The sequence below is a fragment of the Nannobrachium achirus genome, assembly GCF_963921795.1.
Source record: "Nannobrachium achirus genome assembly, chromosome: 12".
Taxonomy (NCBI): Eukaryota; Metazoa; Chordata; class Actinopteri; order Myctophiformes; family Myctophidae; genus Nannobrachium; species Nannobrachium achirus.
The window spans coordinates 39,692,189-39,699,073 of record NC_137832.1 but is presented as its reverse complement, the minus strand read 5'-3'; positions in this window follow the sequence as shown (position 1 = coordinate 39,699,073).

Here is a 6,885-nt window from a genome sequence, read left to right as displayed (position 1 = left end):
GTCAAACAAAGGTGCTTATTGGTCAAAAATCTGGATGTGCGTCTCAAAGAATCTCCACATTTATACAATGTTTTGTCGTCATTTAACGCCCTACTTTGTCATACAAATTGAAAATAGCCAATCTAAAAGCTCACAATGCAATGCACTTGCAGGTGTGTATGTGTGTCAGTTGGTAAACAGACATGAGCACACAGTACTGTTTCAGATTGGTCACACAATCTCTCTCCCCTTCTCAGCCAATCCCCTGCGTCCTTGCTAAGCATTAAGCAATAAAAAAATGCACAACAAATAAGCCTGGAATTGCCATAAAGTGTCTGTCCTTGTGTGTGTGAGTCCCTGCATACGTCTGAGTGTGTGTGTGTGTGTGTGTGTGTGTGTGTGTGTGTGTGTGTGTGTGTGTGTGTGTGTGTGTGTGTGTGAGAGAGAGAGAGAGAGAGAGAGAGAGAGAGAGAGGGAGGCAGGCTGGCTCCCATGTACTTTCTGAGACCTACAAGGGATTTCTTTATGTAGGAACATGGTAGATAAGTAGACGTAGACAGGTTATATAAGGTAAGAACTATCCCTCTGGGCATGATTTTACAAACCTCAACTCTTACTTCTCACATCAAACATTTAGAGGTGTTACGGGAGGTGTTGAGTTCCTCTATGGGGAGCCTAAAGACCCGGCCGTTGTCCTTGCAGTCTTTCAAAAACAAACGTTTTTTAAAAGCCCTTCTGACACTATAGTGCTATTGAAAGATGGGGACCAGGCCTCCCAATGTAGCTATATTGTGTAATATGCATCTAAAATGTAAGGGTCCTCCAAGCCATCCGGAACCGCAGAGAATTATTGAATCCTCAGAAGCCTGGTGGCTAAATCTGGTGTTGCATGACTTCCGCATTTGGGACGCTACTGCATGCTTCTTGTAATTGTTTTATTGGATCCAACGTTGGAGCCAATCCAGGAAGTAGAGGACTAGAAGTACTTCCAGCCGGGTGTTTTTCATGCACTTGTGAGTAACTTTCATTGAAATGAATAGGTGGGGGTCGTCTGCTCTATATATACTGTATAACTCTATGTAAGGGTCCAGCTACTAGCTAGCACTCTAGATTTTACTATATAGGCAACTGACCAATATTCAACATTGTGTGATTCAATGTTGATAATTGACATGGTGCATACAGAATCGGCTTTAGCCTCGCGTAGCCAGACAAATCTACCATTGCAAAGAAATGGTCTGGCCCTGCTCAGTTATTCAGATATCTCACGGCTCACATGTCGTGAGGAACCAACCAGGGGCCCAGAATTCAGATGTAGGGCGGGCTTTAGGTCGTGAGAAACGAACCAGGGCCCAGTATGCAAGGGAGGGTGTATCACCACTCATTCATCCCACTGGGTCGGTCGCAGATGTTTTTCTCTATGGACAATAACATTCTCTGCCTCAATCCTCATGTTAAATAAACTATGACTTATCAGACCATTTCAGACCTTTTTGACAGACTAGATACTATAGACTTAGTAAAAAGTAAGCCTGTCTTTTTTTTGTTGTTGTCTTCACTAAAGTAGTAGTCAGTCTGACTGCATGCTGGATTCATTTAACAGTGAATATACAGTACAGTAGGTGGAAGATTAGATTAAAGCCTGGTTACATCGCGGTTTACAAAAATCTTCTCATCAGAGTCAAAATCTCCCAAAAAAATGTATATCTCACAACCCAAACATGAATTCTACATGCCTAGGCTTCTAGTCTATTGTCTAAACAAATATATTCTGTTTTAGACTTATAGCCTTCACATTTTCAGCTTACACAGCAGGAACAGCAAGGCTTTACCAGCATAGACGTCCATTTCTCTGAAACCATTAATATTTCTGGGCGTTCAGATATTCCTGTTTGTGGGTGCTGGAGCTGAGTTTGACAAGCGCTGGATGGCAAACCTAAGTGGGTAGACTTTTCAACAAACCTTTAGAGAAGGAAAGGGTCACATGAAATCAATGACCTTGTCTCACATAAAGCTGTGGAATGTAGGGTGTGAACACACACACACACACACACACACACACACACACACACACACACACACACACCACACATGCACGCATGCACACACCTGCACATGGGTACACAATACTGTGCGTACAGTACACCATTTGATTCCATTTGCACACTTTTCGGAGATAACACATACTGTGTACACGCACATGAGCGCGCGAGTGCACACGCACGCACGCACGCACACACGCACGCAGCCACGTGCGCACGCACACACACACACACACGCACACGCACACACACACACACACACACACACACACACACACACACACAGGAAGGTTTGAATAACAACCTCTTAAAAGTTTGCATGAGGACACAAATCCGTTTATGAGCGAGAGCTGGCCCTTGTCTGCAGACACTTCTGACAGCTCTTCTTTTCTCCTTCACAAAGTGCCCATTTTCTCTCCCCGGTCCATTCTCCTCTCCGTGCCAACGGGGAAAGATTAAGACTGAAGCCCAGACAGATCTGGAAGATTCTTAACAGCATTTACTTTTACTTCCCTTTTTAGGGTTTACTTCCCTCCCCGTTTTATTGTCACTCGGGACGAGGACGGGACCTGTGTACACTTGTGCTGGTACTGTAGGTTGAAGCAGCTGAGACCTTTCTGGGAGACATGGGGACGTGCAGAGAATGTTAGAGAGGCAGGGGCTAACGTTTCTAAAAGGGCCTTTTGGAGGGCACTTTTTACAGACGGGTAAAAGGGCAGGGGCTCAAGCCCCCTTTGATGTCTATGTGTGCATGTGTCTGCTGGGAGACATTGGAAAGAACAACATTCATGGGAAGAGAGGAAAGGAGCACAAGAAGCGAGAGAGAGAGAGACAGAGAGAGACAGACAGAGACAGAGAGACAGAGAGAGAAAGAAAGCTGAGAGTAGAACTTTAAAGTGAGAGAGGAATCAGCCATCATCTGAACCGCCCTTACTGCCATTAGCTTGGTTGTGAGCACAGCACTGTCTACTAAAATGCTCAGTGCTGCCAAACTGTGCACACACACTCCCTCGACACCAATTCAGAACCTCTGCCCCAAATATTTCACATGGGCCTGTTCTAGCGCCACCAGGAGGCCGACTTTTGCAAAACTAACTTTTGCCAGTACTCCTACAGATTTTGTCCAAAAATCACGTAAATCAGTAGACAGTATCTCTACAGTCATGTGATCGACATGGATGTGTCAGATGTTCCATATTCCATCCTGATTGGCTAAAACTGGCTTTCAAAGTTTGCAGGATTGGTCAGTTTTGAATAAAATGTCTGAAATCCTGAACGCAGTGTGCGATTTTGGTGAAATTGTGCATGCACATTCCCAATAGGCAGAGGAATAAATGCCACTTAAGAAAAATCAAATCAGCCTCATGGTGGCGCTATAACAGGCCGATTCATGTTTTCACCTATAACTCCACCGATTAGTGTCAAACTTTGTATGCGCACTCCTTAGAGGCCAAGGTAAAACCTTTTCCCTGCATTTTTTACATCAGCCTTTTATAGCGCCATCAGGAGGCCGGCTTATGTAAAACACATTACATGCCTGACCTGGTGGAGACCTGTGCTCGGAAGAGCACTGCTTCTAGTTCAGTGTTGTTTTTGACAGCAAATTTTGATTTAGTTTTAGTCATAGTCTTTCGAATAAAATGTCATTTAGTTTTTGTCATAATTTAGTCATCTTAAAAGTTTTAGTTTTAGTCTAATTTTAGTCGACTAAATATCATAACATTTTAGGCGACTACATCTACAGTTATTTAGTCAACTAAAATGTATTTTGGCAGGCCTTGATGGCATTGCAATGACTGATTTTACACTTGGTTGCGTGCTGAAAATAGCCGATCTACAAGCTCACAACGCGTTGCGCTGCAACGCGTTGTGAGCTTGTACCGTAGATCTGCTATTTTCAGCATGCAACACCTGAGAGCAACCAAACATAAAATGACTCTTTTCCACTAGTCCCTCCCTAACGTTTTAGTCTAGTTTTTATTTTGTTGACAAAATTGTCAATATATTTAGTCTTAGTTTTAGTCATCACAGCTTAGTTTTATTTAGTTTTTATTTAGTTTTCGTCAGTGAAAAGAAACGTGTACTGTCAGAGTGGTCCTACAGTCAGCTCACTCAGCTGACACATCCACACACAGTGGTTCTCAAACTCCAGGGGGTCGCCAGCAAAATCTGGCTTTTAAAAAAAGTTTAAACCTTATTGGCTATTTGAGATTGATAATAATAATAATAATAATAATAATAATGAATTGCATTTTTTATAGCGCTTTTCCAAGTGCTCAAAGCGCTTTACAATGGTTCATTCATTCATACATTGGGAAGTGAAGCGGATTATCATTGTGTTGAACTCTGAACAGCTGTCAATAGATGTCAATGAATCAATAGAGACCAAATCAAACTACAATGTCATTGTTGATTATTGCTACAGTGGGCCTACAGCATATATAATCAGCTGCCATTGGATTTTTCATCCTTACATTACTCATATTACATTATTATTACACCTTATTGTTACTTGTTTTTATCATTACTCACCCTATACTTTTGCATTACTAATATTACAGCACTACTCTCACTAAAACATCTGTTTGGAATATATTCATACATCTCTGCCTATCAATTGATGACACCTTGGTGGATAATTTCTCAATTCACTATAAATGTTTTCAATGAGGTCTTGGGGCTCATTCACTATTCAGAATGCAAATTTTCCATAGGCTGGGGTCTTTTTCAATCATCTTTTCCTAGGTAAGGGATCAAAGCAGGACAATTTGGTAAAAGAAATGTGATGTTTTACACTGCATTTGTGAATTTTCAGGGGTTAGCTGACATTTGGTGGGTCAAGAGTATACAATCATTGTAGTTTTGTGTCCACACAACTGTTCCAATTTGGGCATACATTTTAGGCGGTTCTTTCCGCTGGACCCCCCTGCATGTTGTGTTGTCATGTGTTATGATCATGTAGATCTGCTATTTTCTTTATTTCATTTTTGTTTTTTAAGATTTGTTTTGGGGCTTTTTATGCCTTACCGACTGACAGGAAATGGGGAAATAGGCAGCAAAGATTGTCGAGATCGGGATTCGAACCCATGACACACTGTCAGGCATCAGAGTCTACGTGGTATGCGTATGGACCGCTAAGCCAGTGGGCGCTCCTACTGTAGGTCTGCTATTTTCATAGAAATCTAGGAAGGAAAATAAATAAATAAACAACAGAAATCTTGTTTTGGGGTCCCTGGCACAAAATATTCTCTGATGGGGGTCCGCGGACAAACACAATTTGGGGGTCCTTGACATGAAGAGGGTTGAGAACTACTGGCGTAGGGCCAGAGAGGCACAGCCAGCCTGGTAATGTCTTTGGTCTGGACCTGCATGGGTAATGGGATTGGTCTGGATCAGAACCGACTAATTTGTCAGCAGCTGTGCACTGCAGCTCCTGGTCTCTGTGGGCCTGGGCTGAGCTCCAGAGAACAGATACCCAAGAAGCCTGCCCAGCTCCAACTCTCTGGCCAAACCCACAAGGTCAAAAACCACTATATCTTCAAAAATCAATGATCATAAAAAATGGATTTTCCTTTCCCCCCCATTTTTCTTTTTTTGTTGTCCCCGAATCTATTTAAAGTCAGGGGTTAGACATAATTACTTGAAGGGTTAACAGGTTCACTTTAGCTGGCATAAAAGTTCTCTGACCTAAAACAATACTGTGTTGCCTATAACAACAACTTGAATTTATATAGTGCCTTTCAAAAAGCCAAGGATACTTAACAATACAAAATATAACCAAAAAACCTAATCCAAAAGCCTAAGTAAACAAGTGTCTCCTACTCAGTGCGGACTTGAAAGAGTCCAATGTTGGCGTCTGGCGAATCGCCATGGGGAGAGAGTTCCAGAGAGCAGGGGCTGCCACACTGCTCTATCGCAGAGGGTCCGCTTATTGCTGGGAGGGATGGCAGCTTTGGATATTATCAAGCCTCCACCCTGAGTATTAGAAGCACACACACAAACACACACACACACACACACACACACACACACACACACACACACACACACACACACACACACACACACACACACACACACACACACACACACACACACACACACACAGTCATTGCTTCACTGCGTGACAACCCCTTGCTTGGGTCTGTAATAATCACAGAGAAGCTGTACAATAAAAACACACATGGTTTACTCAACATGTGCGTGTGTGTGTGTGTGTGTGTGTGTGTGTGTGTGTGTGTGTGTGTGTGCGTGCGCATGCCTGTGTGATTGTAAGCTACATATATGTGCCAGTGTACAATATGCATATGTGCAGCCATAAACCCGTAAGCGCGCACACATACTCTGTTGCTCACCCACAAAGACATATACATGCACACGCACGCACGCCCGCACGCACGCACGCACACCAATGAGTGGGTTTCCACTTTGGGCATCAAACCACGCTCTCTTATGTTTTCTTGGTGGTTTTTCTTTCCTTCTCTTTCGTTTCTTGGGCATTGCCAGGGACCTTGCTCCAAGCCAGATGCTGATGTTTTTATAAGGCTTACACACACACACACACACACACACACACACACACACACACACACACACACACACACACACACACACAGTGATCTTGCCCTGGTTGACCTATATGTTGGACCAGGTTGGTCGTAAGAGTGGCACTGAAGGTGAACCAGGATCAGAGCCAATCGGTCTCGTTCCTGTACATTCACTGATTGAGATAGAAACATAAATGGGATGAATTAAGGTATTTTAGACTAGTGTCAGAAACAGTATAGCATTAATGTGTTTAATTAAGACTTTTATTGTGCATGCATGCAGGTGCGTGGGTGCTTGCATACATGCATTCATGCAT